Source organism: Pseudonaja textilis, chromosome 6 (genome assembly GCF_049901715.1).
Source record: "Pseudonaja textilis isolate UNSWEBS1 chromosome 6, rPseTex1.2, whole genome shotgun sequence".
Lineage (NCBI taxonomy): Eukaryota > Metazoa > Chordata > Lepidosauria > Squamata > Elapidae > Pseudonaja > Pseudonaja textilis.
The window spans coordinates 5121919-5144549 of record NC_141995.1 but is presented as its reverse complement, the minus strand read 5'-3'; the positions used below and the strand labels follow the sequence as shown (position 1 = coordinate 5144549).

Below are 22631 nucleotides of genomic sequence, written 5' to 3'. Positions count from 1 at the left end.
AAATGGTCCTAAGTCACATTTTTCACTGCCGTTGCAACTTTGAACGGTCACTTAACGAACTGTTGTAAGTCCTGTATTCGATTTTAATTGTAAACTACCCAGAGTTGCTTTTCAGAATGAGTTGGGTGGCATATACAAAGCAGAAAAAATAAAATAAACTATCAATTCTGTTCGCCGCTCCAGGATTTGAGCCAAGGGATCAAGAAGAGTAAGCCTTTCCACACTCCGAGCCCGTTTTCTGGGATTTGTTTGCACTGTAAATTCTTCCTGGCTGGATTTCCTCGGGGTCTCCCATCCAAAGGAAACCTGGCAGCTGCAGCCACGCTCACAAGGGGGAAAACTGCTGTCCAAGCCACGTGTCGGCGCTGCAGTCCGGTCAAGCTACTTCTTGCAGGGGGGGGACATTGATAAAGTCTTTCGCCCAAGACAAAGAGCCGAGCTGCGACGGGACCGCGTTTCCCCCCCCATCGCCGTCTTGGTTTAGTCCTTTCTCGGATTGGCGGAGGTCTTTGTGGCTTCATCCAATCAGCACCCGGGTGGGGCGGCAAAGGCGGAGGCCTTCAGTAGGCCAATGGGTGGTCATCGTAGGGCTGCCACGTGGGAGACGCTGCGGCTTTGAAGACGGAGGGCAGAGCCTCCGCCAATCAGCGCTCGGAAAGAGGGGGCCCTCCGCCTACGTCACGCGCGGCCGTGGCGAGCGCCCCCTCACCCCCAGAGCGAGGAAAGGCGTCGTACGGGTCTGCGGGCCAATGAGGTGAGGGCGTCCCGACGGCCAACGGGGGGCGGGCCTCGTCGGCGAGCGGCCAATGGGCGGCGCGCTGTCAGGGGCGGCGAGGCGCGAGCCAATGGGCAGGGAGGGGAGGGAGGGGCGCGGCGGGGAGGGGCGTGGCCGGGGCTGAGGGAGCGCGAGCGGGCGAGTCGAACTGAGGTAGCCCAGCGGGCGGGTGGGCATCGCGCAGCGGTGGAGGCCCCGCGGGGCCCACGGCAGGTAGGCAGGGACGCGGCCGCGTCTGGGCCCACCGTGGGGACTGCCAGCTCCGGGAGGGCAGAGGGCCCCGGGGCGACCCCTTTTCAGCCCGCCCAGCCAGGCTGCGTCGGACGAGGCGGGGCAGGGCTGCCTCTGGCGGCCCCTGGAACTGTGCCTGCCTCTACCTCAGTCCCTTTAAAGGGGGGTTTCAATTCCCAGAATCACCAGCCTAGCTTGCTTTTAAGGTGGGTGGACTACAGCTCCCAGAACCCCCAGCCTACCTTGCTTTTAAGGTGGGCGGACTACAGCTCCCAGAATCCCCAGCCTACCTTGCTTTTAAGGTGGTGGACTACAGCTCCCAGAATCCCTTGTTTTTAAGGTGGGTGGACTACAGCTCCCAGAATCCCCAGCCTACCTTGCTTTTAAGGTGGGGGGACTACTGCCCCCAGAATCCCCAGCCTAGCTTGCTTTTAAGGTGGGTGGATTACAGCCCCCAGAATCCCCAGCCTACCTTGCTTTTAAGGTGGGGGGACTAAAGCCCCCAGAATCCCCAGCCAAGCTTGCTTTTAAGGTGGGTGGATTACAGCTCCCAGAATCCCCAGCCTACCTTGCTTTTAAGGTGGTGGACTACAGCTCCCAGAATCCCTTGTTTTTAAGGTGGGTGGACTACGGCTCCCAGAATCCCCAGCCTACCTTGCTTTAAGATGGGGGGAGGGCTTCAAGCCCTATAATTCCCCAGCCAGATGCTTTGAAAGGGGTGGACTCCAATTCCCAAAATCCACCACCCAGTCTGCTTTAAGAGGGTTGTACTCCCATAACCCCACCCACAAAGCCAGCCAGCCTGCTTTAAGATGGATGGCCTTCAAGTCCCATAATCCCCTTTATGGTGAGTGCACTCTGTCTCCCAGAATGCCCCACTCCTCTTGCTTTAAGATGGATGAGCCATGAGTCCCAGAAATTCCCAACCAGTTTTAGGGTGGGTGGATTCCAACCCCCAGAATTCCCTAGCCAGCGGGGTGTGGGATTCTGGGAATTGGAGTCCACCCACCTTTAAAACATGCTGGCTAGGGAATTCTGGGAGTCAGCTCATTAAAAAACAAAAAAACAAAACCTGAGGTTGAGAAATGCAGTTTTTTGAGGGGTATTTGTCAACCTTCCTTTCCCCATTGCAAAGCTGGAAAAATAAACCCTCTTGTTCAAATCTCCTTCCTGTGGATAGTTATAGATTTACCTTTTAATTTAAACTTTAAATTAACTCTTATTTATTGGATTTGTCTCCTGTGTTGCTTGATCCAACGAAGGCTGTTAGGGGGGAATGTAATGAAGGTTGCCTGGGTTCTTTCTGTTTGGTTGGATTTGGTGGAAAAGAAAAAAAAAATTGGATATAGCAAGCAAAGCACGTATATTCTGGTTTCGGGTAACCTTAGTTAATGGACAACGGACTGTATTTTTTTTTTTTTTTTGTACTGAATGTTGTGAATGTAGTATATTAGTTGCTAAAGCAGGTCTGGCGTGGGTTGGCTTTGACCTATCTTGGTTTGTGCTTGGAAAAAAAGAGCTGGCTGGGCTGTTTTGCAGCATTTGGGGCAATGGCGAAATGGTCTGTTTGTGGGGCACTCCTGAAAGGTGTTCCTGTCTGTCTTGTACCTGAAGCAGAGAGGTTGGGCCTCTTTGGCAAAGACTGGTTCTACAAGCCAGGTGTTCTGGTGGCTTCCAGAAAGAAGGATGAGGATTCAATTATGTAGGTTGGGAATGGCAAGAAATTTTAAGTCTTTTAGTCATCTTCAGCTGATTGCTGTTCTTTGAGGAAAGAATGCCATAGAGTGGCCTTCTAGCACTGATAATCTTACCTGGTTGGGTAATAAAACGTCTGCAAGAAAACACCAAGGACCCCAACGGTCCTCTTCCCCCTTTAGGCAGGTTTCTGTGAAATGCCTTTGGGTAGGTAAATATAACCTTTCAAAAGGCAGCTATGGTTTTAGACGGCTGGGAAAATGACAAAACATTTGCATTCTATCAATGGACTATGGCCAAACTTTCCATGCAGAAAGAGCTGTTTTTGACTAAACAAAATGACAGGAAGCTTTGGCCAAGGAAAACCACTAAAGCAATAATTTGACTGTGTAAAACAAACGGTATGCCTTTTCCACTTCACAAATCCTACTCCCTCCTAGCACTAGCGGTGTTACCTAGTTGGGTCATGAAATGTCTTCAAGAAAACCACCAAGCTCAGAGAGCACTGAGGATCCCACAGTCCTCCTTTCCTACAAACCCTACACTCTCCTCGCACTGATAATGTGACCTAGTTGGGTAATGAAACGTCTGCAAGAAAACGAAGCTCAGAGAGCACTTGGGAACCCAACAATATTAAACATTCGCTTGTGCGTCCCAGAGGAAACGGTGGGGGCGGCGGAATTGAAGTGTGTGTTCCAGCCTTTAACCTACTAGATCCCACAAGGAAACCCCAATCCAGAATTGAGGTGGAGTGGCAGGTGCTAAGGAAGATGCCTTTTGGGGAGGGGGGGCCCCTCGTGTCCAATTAAGGGATGGGTGCTAAAGGTCCTCTGAACGCCTGCCAAACCAGAAAAACTTGTATTTTGTTGAGCTTGCACAGGAGAGGCCCCTGAGGAAAAAGTGAGTGCGTTGGACAGGTTTGCAAATTGGAACAGCCTGGGAGTGCCAGCTGTTCCTGGCCTTATCCAGGGGAGGAAAAGAAAAAGGGTGGGGGGAAAGGTGTGGAAAAAAAATAGCGACTTCTGACTTTTGAAGGGCGAAGAAAAACACCGCGTGGAGTTTAACATTTCACGGTGCACAACCCGGCTGTTGTTTTTCAGCCTCCTTTTGACATCTGGTGAGAGAGAGAGCTTGGGCAAAACGATTGTGTTGGATCCCAGATCCTCTCCGTCTGGTTAATTCTCGCTCCTGTCAGGTTTCTGCAGGAAATCCTCCCAGTTCGGTACGAAGACAGGTGACTTTTTTTTTTCCAAGGGTGTTTTTATTTTATTTTTGTTAGGGGGAACCATCAAGAGAGCCGCTTGCTGCCTTTTGTCCCTTTTTCTGTCAATTCAGCAAAAGCCACTCCGTCTCTTGGTGATAAGGAATGCCGTTCTGGCAATAAAAATACATCCTGAGCATTTTGTAGGGTTTTTTTGGGGGGGGGATGTAGAAAGAAATGCCTTGATAAGAGGCAAATAAATGGATTGTACATGTAGTCCTTGATGTGCAGCAGTTCACTTAATGACCATTCAAAATTAACCATGCCACTGAAAAATGTGACTTCGGACCGTTTTTCACACGGCTGTTGCAGCCTCCCCGCCGAATCACGGGATCAGAATTCAGATGCTTGGGAGCTAGTTCGCACTTACGACGGTCACAGTGTCCCTGGGGCCAACAATGATCCCCTTGGGCGACCTTCTGACAAAGTCAACTCGGAAGCCAGATTAACCGCCATGTTACTAAATGTAGCAACTGCAGTGATTCACTTAACAACTCTGGCAAGGAAGGTAATAAAACAGAGCGACACTCACTTTTTAACAAATGTCTCACTTAGCCACAGAAATTTCATCCTCGGTTATGGTCGTAAGCCAAGGACTGCCTGTAGTATTAAAATACCCACCCACCCTGATTCCTTCCATTCCTGAGCCAGGCCAGCCAGCCTCTGCAGATACTTTGGCTGTTTACTAGCAAAGCCCCAGATCAGGTTCAGAGTTTGACCCAGAACTTGTGACGATACGATCTGACGGTTAAAAGCAGAACCCTTCCCTCCCCCCCGCTTCTCCCCCTCCCCACCCCCCAGATATAACCTTTGGCTGAGTTACTGGGAATCGGGTTTCGATGGAGGCTGTGTCTAGGATCCTGGTCTAAGCGGGTAATCCGGCTGCCTATCGTGGCTTGCAAGAGAGAAAGCCACCATGCGTGTGCGCGCGTGGCTGTGCTTTTCTTCCGTTGGCCTGTGTTATAGAACCTGAACCGGGAGCCTCCGATCCGGGCTCAACCAAGCGTGCTTGTGCCAGATCCGTGTCTGAAAACGAGGGGGCTTGTGATTTTGCCAACTCGGCGGGGTCTCCAGGCAGTATTTGAGAGAGGAGAGAAAGAAGGTGCAGTGAGTAAGAGGAGGAGGAGGAGGCTGTTAGAAGCGGGGGAGAACCATTTCACAGAAGCCTCTAAAACCAGCCTCACAAGCCGCAGCACGCTCTGGCCTTCTCTCTGTGTGTGTATGAGTGTTGCACGTCCCCTTGTCTGCTGAACGAGCAGGGAATGTGGGATTTAATCCCGGCTATTTTTACTAAGAATCGTGTGTGTGTGTGTGTGTGTCCGTCCGTCCGAACCCTTTGCCTGAAACAAGGGAGCCTCGAGACTGGTTTGAGGATTCGCTGGTTCCCAAACTACCTGCAGTTAAAAATTAAAGGGGCTTAAACAGGAAACAAGCTGCAATTATTATTATTGAAAGAAAGTTGACGTTTTTTAGCCAGTCTACGGTCACACTAGAAAGGGGGACGGAGGGAGGTAGAACCATTCAACCGGGGTTTGATTTAAACTAGCTCGGCCAACTAAGAAATAAAACAAACAAATAGCCTTTTTTAAAAAAAAAAAAAAATCCAAATAAATTAAGATTTAAAAGGGAGGCAAGTAGAGTGTGACGATGTAAAAAACGCTTCCGAGACGCGCGATGAAATGGAGAAAATTAAAGTATGTGAATAAAAGCCTCAGAAGAGCCCCAACTGTCAGACCCAACTGGAAAGAAGAGGGCCAAGGGGCTTGTCCTGGCAAACTCCCATGCTGAACAGGAAGCCTTGAGGGTACATCCTGTCGGGAAAGCAAGTGGCCAGCCTGGAGCCATTCCAGAGCCTGGGAATCTCTTCTCCCGGAGGCTTTGGCGTGTCTCACTTCCAAGGGGAGGCCCCACGCTGACTTATAAAGCTTCCAGCTGGAGGTTTGGCAGCTTTTAATGGCTCAAGAAGTTACAGCGATGGAGCCAAAAGGGGGTTTCAAAGGCTGGAGGGTCAAATGGAAAGAGGATCGGCCCTAGGAGAGATCTCCCCGTTGGCCTCCGGCAGCCTCTTCCCTCTTCGTTAACAACCTTCAACTTCCAGCTTTTGGCCGTAGGTGGAAGAAGCTGAATCATTTTTGCCAGTGTCGAGAAGCATGGCGTGGTGTGAGGGAACTTGGCCCGTAGCGTTGGGCAGCGTTGCTTGGCCCTTTAAAGACCCCTCCCTCCCTCCCAGTGTTGTGGTTCTGCACAACTGAGAAAGTGTGGCCGAGCCAGAGCGAGGAAGGCGGGTGGGCATAGGCCGAACTGGTCCTTGTGGAGAAAGGCCAGCCTGGGAGGGGTGGTCTCGAGATGGGTTCTAGGGGGCTAAGAAGACCCCACATCCCCCTGCCTGTCTTTTATCTGTTAGTTTTGAGTTTGGTATAATTTAAAAAGGGGACGCGGTGGCTCGGGGGCCAAGACCCCGGGCTTGTCGATCGGAAAGGTTGGCAGTTACGGCGATTTGAATCCCCAGCGCCGCGTCACAGAGTGAGCTCCCGTTCCTTGTCCCAGCTTCTGCCAACCTAGCAGTTTGAAACTACATCAAAAACGCAAGTAGAAAAATAGGGTCCGCTTAGGTCACAGCGTTCTGTGTGCCTTCGGTGTTTAGTCCTGCCGGCCACATGACCACGGAGACGTCTTCGGACAGCGCTGGCTCTTCAGTGCCTTTGTAACGGAGATGAGCACACTGCCCCCTAGAGCCTGGAACAACTGGCACGTATATGCGAGGAGAACCTTCACCTTTTATCATTTAAAAAAGTTTAATTTATATATCTGCACCTTGACAGTTAAAACAGTTCATTTAGTGACTGGTCGAAGTTACAGCAGCGCTGAAAAGAAGGGACACAATCGTTTTTTACACTTACAACCCTTGCAGTGTCCCTATGGTCACATGATCAAAATGCACAATTAGCGACTGACTCATATTTATGATGGTTGCGGTGTCCTGGGGTCCTAGGATTTCCTTTCGGGACCTTCTCACCCGCAAACTCGATGGGGGGAAGCCCCATTCACTTAACAGCTGTGTTACTAACTCAACCGCTGCAGCGATTCACTTAACGACAGTGGCAAGGCAGTTTGTAAAATGGGGCAAAAACTCACTGAACGCCTGCCTCACTTAGCAGCAGAAATGTGGGGCTCAATTGTACATCGTATGGGAAGGACAGCCTGTACGCTGCCCAGAGTCACCTTATAGAGGAGAGGAAGAGCGTAAATGTTTAATTAAATAAAATTAAACGGATCCCGAGGATAGTACTGAACCGGCACAGCTTCTAATGAGGAGCATAGAGAGGCTGCTCACTCCTAGCCAGCTCTGCAAATCATTGAGTGAGTAAGTCCCTGACAAAATACTTTCTCCTCCCACTCCCTGGAGAATACAGAGTTTGCTGAAGTTGGCTTCCAGTTGTTTATCTTTTTAACAAAGCACCAGAGTTCCAGCTGTTTCCACCCTTCTCTGACCACACTGGTGTATCTGACATGGCTCAGAGGCTCAGCAGTGCAGCTTGGAGGGTGAGCAGTGATGTGTTTAATTCCACCTTCTTTTACCTGGGCTCCTAGAGAGCAGGGGTCTACTTTGGCAACTTTAAGCCTGGAGGACTTCAGCTCCCAGAATTCAAAGCCCGGAGGACTTCAAATCCCAGAATTCAATGCCTGGAGGACTTCAAATCCCAGAATTCAATGCCTGGAGGACTTCAACTCCCAGAATTCAAAGCCGGGAGGACTTCAAATCCCAGAATTCAATGCCTGGAGGACTTCAAATCCCAGAATTCAAAGCCTGGAGGACTTCAACTCCCAGAATTCAAAGCCTGGAGGACTTCAAATCCCAGAATTCAAAGCCTGGAGGACTTCAACTCTCAGAAATCAAAGCCGGGAGGACTTCAGCTCCCAGAATTCAAAGCCTGGAGGACTTCAGCTCCCAGAATTCAAAGCCTGGAGGACTAACTCCCAGAATTCAATGCCTGGGAGGACTTCAACTCCCAGAATTCAAAGCCTGGAAGACTTCAGCTCCCAGAATTCAAAGCCTGGAGGACTAACTCCCAGAATTCAAAGCGTGGAAGACTTCAGCTCCCAGAATTCAAAGCCTGGAGGACTAACTCCCAGAATTCAAAGCCTGGAAGACTTCAGCTCCCAGAATTCAAAGCCTGGAGGACTTTAGCTCCCAGAATTCAATGCCTGGAGGACTTCAAATCCCAGAATTCAAAGCCTGGAGGACTTCAGCTCCCAGAATTCAATGCCTGGAGGACTTCAAATCCCAGAATTCAAAGCCTGGAGGACTTCAACTCCCAGAATTCAATGCCTGGAGGACTTCAAATCCCAGAATTCAAAGCCTGGAGGACTTCAACTCCCAGAATTCAAAGCTGGCTGGGGAATTCTGGGAGTAGGAGTCCTCCAGGCTTAAAGTTGTCAAGGTTGGAGACCTCTGCTCTAGAGGTAGTCCTCGACTTATGACCCCAGTTGAGCCCCAGTTTTCTGCTAAGTGAGAGAGTGGTCAAGTGCATTTTGCCCCATTTTGTGACTTTCCTTGCCACGGTTGCTAAGTGAATCACTGCAGTGGATATCTTTAGTAACCTGTTCGTTAAGTGAATGACGTGACCTCGGGGCCCAGCAGCAACGGTCCTAAACTAGATCCATATCCAAGCGCCTGAATTTGGCTCTCGTGACCCTGGGGATGCGGCAAAGGTCGTAACTCAAAAGCGGCCCGAAGTCCCATGTTTCACTGCCGTTGTCACTAAATGAACCGTTGAGGACTACCTCCGCCTGCGCTGCTGCCTAAGTCCTGCCGCGTGAGCTAATTGTCCCCAAACTTTTATATTTATATTTTTATAGACACATACATGATGTACATACATAATATTAAAGGTAACATTCTGGGCAAAGGGACCTTTCGCTCACACGTCCTTTCTACAAAAATGTCTTTTTTTAGTCCAGCGGCTATGAAATTAGATATTCCAACCTTGGAGGAAAATCCTGGTTGGCCTCCTATAGAAAGCATTGAAAACCCCTTTTGCTCTCTGCTCTTCTTGGGGTGCCAGTGTCTCAATCTAACCCCAATGCCACATTAGTTGTGCTTTATTATTCTTTTTAAAGCCCTGGGACTTCTCATGACCATCATGATTGACATTTACTGACTTTGGGAAAAGTGCAAAGTGGAGCAACTCCGCTTTGATGAAGGGCCTGGAGACTAAAACGTAGGAAGCACGGTTGCAGGAACTGGGCAGGGGCCAGTCTAGAGAAAAGAAGGACTGGGTGGGACAGGATAGCAGCGTCCCAGGATTTGAGGAGCTGCCCCAAAGGAAGAAAGGTCTCCACCTGTTCTCCCAAGCCCCAGAAGGCAGGACAAGAAATAATGGATGGAAACTAGCCGAGGAGAGAAGCAACCTGGAATGAAGGAGAAACTTCCTAACAGTGAGGACAATTCACCTGTGGAATGGCTTGCCTTCAGAAATCGTGGGTGCCCCCATCGCTGGAGGTTTTCTAAGAAGAAACTAGATGGCCACTTACCTAAAATAGGATAGGTTCTCCTGCTCTATTCTAAATTCTAATTCTAATCAAGGAATTCTAAATTCGAATTCGAATCAGCCTGGAATGAAGGAGAAATTTCTTGACAATTAAAACGATTAACCAGTGGAACGGCTTGCCACCAGAAGTTGTGGGGGCTCCGTCCCTGGAGGTTTTGAAGAAGAGGCTGGGCAGCCGTTTGTCTGGGCGGGTCGTTGGACTAGAAACTACCTTCCAGCTCTTATTCCGATGGGTTGGTGGGCATGTCACAATTGCACAGTGGATGTGTTGGGAAACGGGACGACAGGAAAAGAGGTCGGGGGGTGGAGTGGGTGGGGCTGCTCTGCCTGTCAGTTGATGGATAGTCACCTTCCCACTGTCTGGCAAGCCCAGGCCAGCCTCCCCCGAACGGTGCCACGTCTCCCCGCGGAGCTTGTTCCGTGGCTTTGCACGCCCGCAAGGCACTGTCCCCCACCTGTAGAGCACGGAGCGGGATGCCTGGGTTTGGTTACCGTCAACAGCTGCTTCTCCCCTCGCCTGAACTCAGGGACTTGGGTTTCGAAGGCTGGGGAAGGGGACAGAGGCGGCAGTTGGCTCTCTTAATCCGGGCATGGCCTCACTGTTGGCACATGCCACACATGCCTTATGTAGTGTGCCTTTGAATATCTCTCTCTCTCTCTCTCTCTCTCCCTCCCTCTCCCTCTCTCTCCCTCCCTCTCTCTCTCCCTCCCTCCCTCTCTCTCCCCCTCTCTCTCCCCTCTCTCTCTCTTTCTCTCTCTCTCCCCTCTCTCCCTCCTCCCTCTCTCTCTCCTTCCTTCCCTCCCCCTCTCTCTCCCTCCTCCCTCTCTCTCTCTCTCTCTTTCTCTCTCCCTCCCTCCCTCTCTCCCTCCCTCCCTCTCTCTCTCCCCCTCTCCCTCCCTCCCTCTCTCTCTCTCTCTCTCTCCTCCCTCCCTCCCCTCCCTCCCTCTCTCTCCCTCCCTCCTCTCTCTCCCTCCCTCTCTCCTCCCTCCCTCTCTCTGTCTCTCTCTTTCTCCCTCTCTCTCCCTCCCTCCCTCTCCCTCCCTCCCTCTCTCTCTTTCTCTCTCCCCCTCCCTCCCTCTCTCTCTGTCTTTCTCTCTCTCTCTCTCTCACACACACACACACACACACACGCTCTGTTTCTCAACTTGGGCAGCTTTAAGACCAGTGGACTTCAGCATGCACTGGCTGGGGAATTCTGGGAGCTGAATTCCAGCGGTCTTAAAGCTAGCCAGGTTGAGAAACATTGCTTTATCTTTTGAATTCACTCTAAATTTCACCCTCTCCAAGTCTTTGGGCTGCATTCATCGTGGAAAGATAAGTGTGTCTGTCCAGTCAGGAGTGTATGTAGATGGCCATTGACTCTCGTTTAGTGACCATTTGAAGTTGAAAAAGGTGACTCAAGAGCCACTGTTGCTGCATCCCTATGATCACGTGATCAAAATCCGGATGGCTGTCATTTATGACAGTTGAAGCATCCCCCAATCTTCTGACAAGCAAAGTCAGTGGAGAAGCCAGATTCACTTAACAACCCGGGGGACTAAAATGGAGCTCAAACTCACTTAACAACGGTCTCACTTCAGCATCATCTTTTAACAACCCCATAATCCCTTGCAGGGTGGAAACTGAATGGAGCTAGCAGAGTGTTTTAATGGCCGGATGCTCTTCCTGTAGCCAGCGCGGAGTTTTGTTCAGCAGATACATTCTCATTGTGACCAGAGAGAGAAACATCTGCCTCTACTTAGGATCGAACTCACAGCCTCCCGATTGTGGGGCGAGAGCTCCACTTCTAGGCCACCGCACCACTCTAACAACGGTCTCGCTTACCAACAGAAATTTTGGGCGGTATTGTGGTTGTAAGCCGAGGACTGCCTGTATTTCCAGCAGGGTCGTCCAAGGGGGTGAAAGTCACCCCAGCTGCCCAGCTCAAGCCAGCAGGCCCCTGTATGGACCAGCAGCACCGCAGGGAGATGCTGGAGGCAGATCCTCACTGGCAACATGGCATGAAGAAGACCGTGGGAAAACACCGCTGTGTTTTTCCCACAAAAGCCACGCGGTTAGAAAACGTACAATAATCAGTGGTAAATCTCTGGTCGCTGAGAGTTGATCAACCGGTCTTTATTTCTCCAAGCTTCGCCTGATGAACAACAGCTCCCTTCTTTTTCCGCAAAAAAACCCGCACCCCATTGCAGATGTCTTCAACTTACGACCGTATCGGGCCCCAGAATTTTTGTTGCTAAGCAAGAGCATGCGTTAAGCGAGTTTTGCCCACCGGTCATCATTGCTGGCTGGGGAATTCTGGGAGTTGAAGTCCACAAGGTTTGAAATTTGCCAGGGGTTAGACGCCCCAGCTTCCAATGATTAACCGTAGATCAGCCAGCGAGAGATACCAAACAGTTGAGCAGCGAGAAAGCCAATTCCTGATGTAAAGCTAGCTCCCCCTTCCATCATCTCGTCAAGAAATTGGCCAGAAATTGCCCTGCCTCCATTTTCCTTTTGTAAAACGGGTAGATGTGTAATCCTGGGGTGTGTTACTAGCTTGCAAGGGCCTTGGACGTTAGGTTGCTGTTTCCTGTATCATGCAACCTAGAGATTGCATCTAAAGAGGCTGACTCCCCTCCATCCGCCACTTGCCAATTTTTCCTCGGCTGTTGCATCACAGTATCACAACCGTGTCTTATCAGCTTTGCCTGCGGGCTACGCACGAGCCGCTTCCCCTTGGCCTTTCAAAGGACTACCTGTAATCAGTTGGAAGCTCCAATTGGCCTCCAATTGTTTCTTTCCTTCGATGGAAAGGACTTGTCAGGCCCCTGTTAGAATCTGATTCTGAGGGAGAGGAGGAACAGCCAACAGGGAGTGGGAGTGTGGCTCCGGAGGTGGTGGAGGAGGCTGGGGAAGGGCAGAGGCCAGCTGGGCATTCAGAGAAAGACCCAGGCCCATCCCCTCTCCATCCTAGGGCACACAGGGAGGAGTGGATAAGGGAGAAACATGAATGGTGTGGTCTACGGGAGCGGGGGAGGAAAGGGCCTTGATCCCCTTCATGGGTTGCAGCTGTGAGGACTGTTTAAAAAGGACAAACTGCACATAGGCCAGTGAAAATATTTCTAGTCTTTCAGTTTTTATCTGAGTTCTGGCGTCCTTTCCAGTACGTGTAATTTCGATATCTCTGGACGCCTTCAAGCCCTTATCCAGTCTTGTCTCATTAATTGCTTCAGTGTGGTTTGTGCTGTTTTTTTTCCTATTTATAATTTATATGCATTTTGAGTTTGAACGGAAGTTCTTCCTTTTCGCAAACTGTTTGTGGGAGAGTTTTTTCCTCCAGTCAATGATAGATAATTTGGACCTTTGAAGCCAAGTTGAAGGGATTAAAGAGACTTTGCCTGTTTTTGTGACTTTGTTGCTTTTATATCCCGTCCTGGGTCATCACATGACTGCAACGATCATAAGTTTTAGGAAGCTTATAATATTACCGTTATAGTATTACAATGTTATCGTATTGACTTATTAAGTTTATAATGTTAGCGTTAATATTAACGTTACAAACAGTGCAGAGAAGAGCAACTAAGACGATTAAGAGCCCCGAAACAAAAACACTTTTCCCCCTGGATGCAGGTCTTAGTGGTCTTTCAAATTTTATTGTTCTAGCTTTTTTCAAAACCGGCTTCAAGCATGCAGAGGCGTTGGGACTTCGTGTCTTTTGAAAACTTCATTTGTTCCAAGCGGAGAAATGGAGGGCTAGATTTTCTCAGGGCAAAAAAATATTAGTTATTGTACATGCCGAGGTGGAATCGGCTCGTATCGGCTCCAAACACGTTTTATTCAAAAGCGCGAGGCCGCTAATTTTAAGCCACTTAGATTTAGTACGGGATAGTCCTCCACTTATGACCGCAATTGAGCCCGACGTTTCTGTCAAGCAAAACATTTGTTGAGTGAATCGCTGCAGTGGATAAGTTAGCCTGGTTGTTAAACGAAACTGGCTTCCTTGACTTTGCTCGACAGAAGGTCGCAAAAAGGGGAATCACTTGACCTTGGGAGACTGCAAAGGTCATAAATACGAGTCAGTTGCCAAGTGCCTGAATTTTGATCACGTGACCACAGGGGATGCTGCTACGGTCACCAGTGTGCAAACTGGTGTTGGTGTTGTCATTTTGAATGGTCACTAAATGAACTGTTGTAAGTCGGGGGGGGCGACCTGTAGTTGAAAACAGATGCCGGCGCCTCTTGCCAGGGCCGACTAACCAGGTTCTCTTCCTAAAACGCGCCCGGCTCAGAGTTGTAAGTGGAGCAGCTGTTGACTTCCTTTACTAAACCAAGGGTCAGCAACCTTAAAACACTCAAAGACAGGGGTTCAAAGTTTGTAACCACCGGTTCTGTGGGTGTGCCTAGGTAGGCGCGGCCATGTGACTGGGTGGGCGTGGCTTCTTTTTTTCATTTTTTATTTGGCAGCACCTCCCTCCATTTGGGGGGAGGGTCTTCTGGGCCTCAGGGAAGCCACCTGGCAGGAGTGTTTTTGCTCCCAGAATGCTTCCCTGAGGCCCAGGAAGGAAAAAATGGAGCGTGGGGGGGCATGCGTGATAAGGACTGGCTAGGAGGGTGGGGCTCTGAACTGTGCAGAATCATAACAACCGGTTCTATAGAACCGGTCTGAACCGGTAGAATCCCACCCCTGCTCAAAGAGCCACAAAAGTCCCAACTGGAAACCTCCCGTTCAATTCTGGAGCCGACCAGATGTCCGGTTCCCCCACCATAGAATCTCTTCCTAGTGTGGCATCCTTTTTCTTCTACCTGTCCTAACCAAAAGCCCTATCCATTGTGGAGCTGACCAGAAAACCCACCTCTTACCATAGAGTCTCCTCCTGGCACACCATGTCTATTTCCCCCTCCCCCTCCCTCTCCCCCCAAATTGAAATCCCCTCTCAAAATTGTGATGCCAACCAGCGACAGGGAGCTGCAGCAGAGGGATGAAAAGAGCCGCATGTGGCTCCGGAGCCATGGGTTGCCCATCCCTGCACTAAATAGTTCATCAGCCTCCAGGCCCAGAACTGCAGAATGAGGAGGTGGGAAGGATCTGAGGAAAACGCATCGGAATTCATTTCTAGGAGACGTCAAAGGGGAGACGGCGCCTTCATGTTGGGACAAGTTCACCGCCGTCTATTTTAGTGGCTCTCGCCTCGGCTGTGATAAAGATCCTTCCCACCCACCCACCCTGTGTCAGAGAAACTGGGGGTGGGGGCTCAGCGAGCGCCTGGGACCTTCTCAGGACACCCAGTCAGCCGTTTTGGGGAAAATCTTCAAAGGCTTCCTCCTCCTGCTGCTGACAGATGTTCCGTGTAGTACGTCTGGCTCAAAAGCACTTCTGTCACTTGGTCTGGCTTTATTGCATCAGACACCCCTACGTGTTTGTATTTTTTATTATTTTTTGCAAAGGATGTTGGAACAGACGGGACTTTTCCATCTGGAGGAGGAAGGTGGGGGGAAAAACCCTTTTGTAAATGAAGCGTATCTCGGTTGCGTGTGGAGAGTAAGGCCAGCCCTGCCAGATGAGCGTTGTCAAACAGCGGCTTGTTTCAACCTTTTACGGCGATGTTCTCCAGTTTGCCTTCAAAAGGGGAAGCCAGGCTGGAGGGTTTGCAGGTGCCAGGGCAAAGGGAGGTTTAAACAAGTACAACTTTCGAGGTTGACGTTGCGACGCCTGGTAGGGACTCCTGCAGATGTGTAGTCAGGCTGAGATTCGAGCCCGGGACTCAAACATTCTGCCCAATTGCCAAAAATAATAATAATAATAATAATAATGCAAACTTTTGTCTAGCCCAAGGGTTGTCCCTAGTTCTGCTCCATTCGATTGAAGCTGCTCGTCTGATTTGTCTACCCACGGCCATATGCGGTTCCCCCCTCAAGCCCCCTCTGTCCCCAGGGGGATTTGACATCCACATTTGAGCAGGACACTTTAAAACAGGGGGTCTCCAACCATGGCAACTTTAAGACTTGTGGACTTCAACTCCCAGAGTTCCTCAGCCAGTTCTGGGAGTTGAAGTCCACAAGTCTTAAAATTGCCAAGTTTGGAGAGCCCTGCCTTAAAAGGTGTTCTCGTTTAATGTTAACAGGTGAGGTAACAACAGAGTTGAAAGGGACCCTGGAGGTCTTCTAGTCCAGCCCCCTGCTCAAGCAGGAGAGGCTATTATCATCCAGGGCAAATGGTTGTCCAGTCTCTTATTAAAATCCTCCAGGGATGGAGTACCCACAGCTTCTGGTGGCAGGTCATTCCGCTTACTCTATCAGGAAATTCCTCCTAAGTTCCAGATTGCTTCTCTCCTTACTCAGTTTCCATCCGTTGCTTCTTGTCCTGCCCTCGGGTGCTTTGGAATATAAATTGACCCCTTCTTCTTTGGGGCACACCCCCCCACCCCCCGATATTGGAAGGCTGCTACCATGTCATCCTTGGACCTTCTTTTCACTAGATTAGACATACCGGATTCCTGCAACTGTTCTTCGTAAGTTTTAACCTCCAGGCCTTTCATCGTATTTGTTGCTTTTTTTTTTTCCTGCTTTCTTTCCAGAATATTTTTATATTGTGGTGACCAAAACTGGATGGAGGGTTCCCAAGGCTTTATAAAGCGGTTCTAGACAAATTCCTTGTGTGTCCAATACAGAATTCTATTCTAAATACCAAAATTCTTAAAGTGTAAATGACTAGCTATGTGGTTTCTGGAAGGCTGGATTCTGCTTCCGGAAGATACCAAAGGTTGGGGACGTGGTGTTTTGTAGAGGTTTCCCGTGGCTTTGCCACAAGGGTGGGCAACTCCTGTGGCCCCTTGACCAACTCTCCGTTTCTACCCTGGTGCCTTGGGTAAGTAGACCCAACGGGCTCTTCTTACCAAGAGGTCCCAAATTAGGACACCGCTCAGAATTAGGCAGGCCAGGCGTCCAATTTCAGCCCAGCTATCGGTGTTCATCGGCATTTCTGAGTTTGCGACCCCCTTTCCCCCCATACTGCGAACCAAGCCTCCTTCCCTCGCGCGAGAAGTGACGCGCGTGCCTCGGTGGGGATTCCTCACACCCCACAATTCTCGCCCTGTCGAACATCCGGGTTGCGGGAGGCAGCAGAACGGGTGGAGGAGCAGCCCATAGAGACCGCGGATGGGAAAGAAGAAGCGTCCTTTGGAAGGGGCAACCTGAGGTCCCTTTTAGAAATGACCAGCCGAGCTATTTATAAGAGCTATTTATAAGTGCCGAAGCTGGAAACCCGATCCCAGGTGTCCTCCCCCCCTCCTCCCAGTGCCTCCCCTCCCCATTCTCAATTTAAAGAGCAGGGGAGGAGTTTGGAAACAACCAGCAAGCACAGAGCAGAGGGACCCCTGTCTCAGGAACTGGGATAGCCAGCCCAGCTTCATAGGTAGTCCTCAACTTACGACAGTTCGCTTCGTGACTGCTTGAAGTTACAACAGGTTTTCATACTTAATGACCGTTGCTGTGGTCCCCGTGGTCATGTGATCGGAACTCAGATCTTACGGCATACAAGGAGAATGTATTTAAAAATGTTTTACTGATGTCATCTCCCGCCAGCTAGGCTGGCTAAAGATGTATAAAAATCAGTCCCCCAAATGTTGGAAATGTTTAACGGAACGTGACATATACTGTCATGCATGGTGGAGATGTAAAAAAGCACAAGAGTTTTGGCACAGGATTGGGAAATGGTTGGGAGAAATGAGGGGATTTAAAATAGACCAGAATGTTTTTTTATTGGGAATTATACAAAAAAAGAAAAATTACAATAAGGAAGAGTTATATTTGATAATACACGTCATCAGTACGGCAAGAATGGTATTTGCCAAGAAGTGGAAAGAGAAAGAAATTCCTAGTGAAGATGAAGTAATAAATAAAATCTTGACTTGCGCTGGAATGGATAGGCTAACACTAGAAATGAAAAATAAGGATGAATCGGAATATTATATACTGTGGAATAGATTTTACGATTGGTGGGGACAAAAAAAGAGGGTTCAAGATTGAAATGAGTTGTTAAGAGGATATCTGTGACCATGAGACTTAAATAATACCAAGAATGTTGGAAGATTTAAGTAAGGATGAATATATGCATATACATATATGGATCTTTGGTTATTCGGGTTTTCTCCCGCGTAAAATTGGAAGTATCTAGGCGATGTTTCGATGAAGTCTTATCATCTTCAGGCTTGTGTCTTTGGCTTTGTGCTTCTCAGAGTGATGTGAGCTTGCAGCTGCTTCTTCCTTTTAACTGTTAGTGGGGGTGTGACTTGATTGGGTGGGGGCTTGGCTGTGTTCTGATTGGGTGAGGGGTGTTCTGATTGGTTGGGGGGTTGGCTGTGTTCTGATTGGCTGGGGGTGTGTTCTGTTCAGGTGGGGGCTTGGTTGTGCTCCGGTTAGTCTTAGTTGCTGGGCGATTTGAGCTCGTGAGCTGTGATCCTGTTGTTTGGCTTCGCATTCATGGTCGTGCCACATCTTCATGGTGGGCGTCCGTTCGCTTCATGTATGGGTCGGAGGGGTTTGAAGCGGGTAGTGATGCAGCTGCATTGCGGCTTCTGGTCCGTGGTCGTGTCTCATCTTCTGTGTGGGTGTGAGTCTGCTTTCTACATGGAAGTGTGGTGGTAGCATCTTGTGTGGCCCTCGTGGGTGTGGGTCTGGTGTCATTCTTCATGTTAGGTACTCGTCTGTTCATGAGGGCGGGTTTCCAAATGGCTGGTAGGCGGGAGGTGTCATCTCGTTTATTCATGCTGTGTGAGCGTTTTTCTATCTCTATGGCTTCTCTGATTATTTTGTTGTTGAAGTGTTCGGTTTTGGCGATAGTTCTGGTATTTTTTAAGTCAATCTCATGTCCTGTGGCTTTGAGGTGTTGGACCAGGGAAGAGGTCAGTTCTTCTTTTTTGATTGAGTTCTTGTGTTCTTCAATGCGTGCACTTATTCTTCTGTTAGTTTGTCCGATGTATGTGGCGGGGCAGGCAGTGCATGGGATTTCGTATACTCTTTGGTTTTCTAACTCAATTTTGTCTTTAGGATTTCTTAGGATGGTGGATATTTTTCTGTTTGTGCAGAATGCTGTCTTAACATTGTGTTTTTGGAGGATCTTGCTGATTTTGTCTGTAGCGCCTTTTATATATGGGAGGAGGGCTTTGCCATTCTCTTGTCCTCTGTCTTGGATTTTGGTTTCTTTTTGGATTAAGTGGGTAATCTTCTTTCTTTGGAATCCATTGGCTGTTAGTACGTTAGTGAGAGTGTGTAGTTTGGTTTTTAGGTGTTGTTCATCGGCTAAGCATTTTGTTCTGGAGATGAGTGTCTCGGCTACGGAATTGATCTGTGCTGGGTGGTGGTGTGAGAGTGCGTGTAGATAGCGATGTGTATGTGTTTTCTTCTGGTAGATGGTGTGTCCTAGGGAGCCATTGGATTTTTTGTATACTAAGATATCTAGGAAGGGAAGTTGACTGTTAGCTTCTGTTTCCATGGTGAATTGTATTTTGGGGTGTAGGCTGTTTAGGTGTGTGAGGAAGTTGTTCAGTTTTTCTTTCCCCTGTGGCCAGATTATGAAGGTGTCATCTACCTATCTGAGCCAGAGTTTGGGTTTGTGATCATATTTTTCTAGAGCTTGTGTTTCAAAGTGTTCCATGTAGACGTTTGCGATGACAGGTGAGAGGGGTGACCCCTTGGGTGCTCCTTCTATTTGTTTGTATTTTTGTCCGTTGTAGGTGAAGTATGTATTGGATAGGCAGTGGTTGGTCAGATCTAGGATGTGCTTGGCGGGGTTGTATTTGTTTCGGATGGCTGTCAAGGCTTCTTTTATTGGCACTTGGGTGAAGAGGGATATGACATCGAAGCTCACTAGTAGGTCACTGGGTTGTAAGTTTTGTTTCTTTATGATCTCGATGAACTGGAATGAGTTTCTTACGTGTGAGTTGGATTCTGCATAGGGTTGTAGTTGTTTGGCGAGAAATTTGGCTAGGTTTTGTAGAGGTGAGCCTATGGAGCTGACTATTGGTCCAAGTGGGGTTCCTTCTTTGTGTATCTTGGGGAGACCATAAAGCTTAGGGCATCTGGATGATTTCTCTCTGGGTATGATTCTTTGCTGGATTTCTTCGCTGATGGGGGAGGCTTTTATTTTGGATCTGGTGGTTTTTTCTAGGTAGGTGGTGGGGTCTGTGTTTAGGGGTTTGTATGTGGGGTTTTGGAGTAGGTTGGTTAACTTGGTTTGGTAGTCAGATGTGTTCATAACCACTGTCGCGTTGCCCTTGTCTGCTGGTAGGATTATTATGCTGGTGTCTTCTTTCAGGTTAAGTCATGCAGTTTGTTCTTCTTTGGATAAGTTGCTTTTGGGTGGTTTGCTGGTGCAGAGGATGTTGGTGATTTCAAGTCTGATTCTGTTAGCGTCATCTGGGTTGGTTTTTGGTCAGGCTGGTTTCAACTCCGCATATGATGGTTTATGTGGGGATGTGTTTGGGAGCGACAGCAAAGCTGAATCCTTTCAACCTTGGTTTCAGGATCTTGTCTATGAGATGTTGTGTACTGTTGTGCATCTCGTGTTGTGCACGAGATCCAAATTCAGGCGCTTGGATATGGATCTATTTTATGACCGTTGCTGCTGGGCCCCGAGGTCACATGATTCAGTTAACGAACAGGTTACTAAACGTATCCACTGCAGTGATTCACTTAGCAACCGTGGCGAGGAAAGTCACAAAATGGGGGAAAATGCACTTGACCACTGTCTCACTCAGCAGAAATCTGGGGCTCAACTGGTGTCATAAGTCGAGGACTACCTCTAGAGCAGAGGTCTCCAACCTTGACAACTTTAAGCCTGGAGGACTTCAACTCCCAGAATGGGGACAACAAGAACAAAAACCCAAGGAAGTCCAGTTGCCTTTTGGAAAAAGCACCTTTGGGACATAAATATTCTCCTCCCCATCCTTTGGCTTAGGTGGAGGACTAGTAACACACTAGTTAACTTGCCTTTCTAGTCTCGAACACATTCCTGCGCCTTGGAGGCTTTGAACCTGTTTCAAGTTATTTGCAGGCTGCTACAGATCTTTTCTTGACAGATTTATACTTCTTTCACCCGGGAGCTTGAAGGGCTGGCGGCTTCTCTGTCCCCTTGTTGCTGGGAAGGGCCAGGCTGGGAATTTCCTTTCTCCCTGGGAGGCACGGAGAGGCCCTCGGCTCCCAGCTCATCTCAGAAGCAAATGGGGCGTTTTCCCCAAGGCCCAAACCAGGGCAGAAATTCAGAGTGGGGTTTTATGGGGAGGTAACCTGTGAACAGGTTAAAGGATGATTGTTGGGTCTCTCTTAAAGCCCACTTGATGGGTTCTTTGGGCCAAGCCTTGGTTCTTGATCTATTCCAGTACTTGCAAGCAAAGTATTTTGTATTCATTGTCTGTCTTGTCTGTCTTATCTATCTATCTATCTATCTATCTATCTATCTATCTATCTATCTATCTATCTATCTATCTCCATCTGCCTGCCTTCCTTCTCCATCCATGCCTGCCTACCTGCCTACCTCTCTATCCTCTCTCTGTTTATCTATCCTGCCTGCCTATTATCTGTCTATCTATCTATCTATCTATCTATCTATCTATCTATCTATCTATCTATCTATCTATCTATCTATCTATCTATCTATCTATCTATCTATCTATCTATCTATCTGTCTGTCTGTCTGTCTGCCTGCCTGCCTGCCTGCCTACCTGCCTATCTATCCTCTCTGTTTATCTATCCTGACTGCCTCTCATCTCTCTCCATCCATTATCTGTCTGTCTGTCTGTCTGTCTGTCTATCTATCTATCTATCTATCTATCTATCTATCTATCTATCTATCTATCATCTGTCTGTCTATCTATCTATCTATCTATCTATCTATCTATCTGTCTATCTATCTAACCTACCTATCCTACCTACCTATCTACCTATCTATCCTCTCTCTATCTGCCTGCCTGCCTTCTCCACCCATGCCTGCCTGCCTGCCTGTCTCCCTCTCTATCCTCTCTCTGTTTATCTATCCTGCCTGCCTATCATCTCTCTCTCCATCCATTATCTATCTATCTATCTATCTATCTATCTATCTATCTATCTATCTATCTATCTATCTATCTATGTGTATGTTTATGTGTGTAGTGTAAAAGTAGAAGGTTGAGGCTGTAGTGTTATTATCACCATCTGTGCTAAAGGGAGACAGAAGGCAACACTTTACTGTTCCTTTTCCCCTGCTACCCCTTCTTTTTTCTTCCCTTAGTTCCTCCACTATCTTCATTTTCCTTGTGTTTTATATTCTGAGTAACAGAATAACAGAGCTGGAAAGGACCTTGAAGGTCTTCTAGTCCAGCCCCCTGCTCAAGCAGGAGACCCTATGCTATCATCCCAGCCAAATGGTTGTCCAATCTCCTCTTAAAAGCCTCCAGGGACGGAGCACCCACAACTTCCGGTGGCAAGCCGTTCCACAGGCTAATTGTCCTCCCTGTCAGGAAATTTCTCCTTAGCTCGAGGCTGCTTCTCTCCTGGATCCGTTTCCATCTGTGGCTTCTTGTCTTGATGCCCTTTTCTTTCCGGCGGCCCCTCAAAAATTGGAACACCGATGATCTAAAAATTAAAAAAATTCAAAGAGTACTCGCAAGTAAAGTGGCAGCCCCCTCCAGCAAGCCCACCCCTCCCTCGTGAGGCAGACCATTGGCCCCCTCCCCAGTTTCTGCACAATTCTGCAGAGCCCTTGGGCAGTTCAGGAAGCCACCCCAGCTCTCCCGGACAGTCGGGGGTGGGGGTGGGGGCACAGCTGTGGGGGGGTGGGTGCTTTTGGATTTGAATGCTGCCCAGCAAGAGCTTGAACTGAATTTAGAGGCACGGGCAGTCTGCGACGTACAACCACAACGGGAGTCCAAGATTTCTGTTGCTAAGTGAGTTTGGACTCATTTTACGACCTTTCCTGCTACAGTGGTTAAGCAAATCGTTGCTGTTGTTACCTTAGCGGCACTTTCGTTGTTAAATGAATTGGATTTTGCTGGTCAGAAGGTTGCAGAAAGACACACACACACACACACACACACACACACACACACACACCAACACTGCAACCATCATAGAAGCCAGCTGCCAAGAGGCTAAAGTTTGATCATG

The 22631-nt window shown here is 48.8% G+C and overlaps 1 protein-coding gene across 2 annotated transcripts in view; it reads left to right on the top strand.

The window, feature by feature from the left end:
* Nucleotides 1-600: 600 nt before the first annotated feature.
* PAIP2B (poly(A) binding protein interacting protein 2B) overlaps nucleotides 601-22631 on the top strand; it is a 40906-nt gene continuing 18875 nt past the window's right edge. The window contains exon 1 of one of the 2 annotated variants that reach the window (XM_087935728.1): nucleotides 601-754. The gene's annotated coding sequence lies outside the window, so the exon portion shown is untranslated. Of the gene's footprint in view, nucleotides 755-915; nucleotides 989-22631 lie in introns of those variants that run through there. The other variant, XM_087935727.1, reaches the window with a different exon arrangement.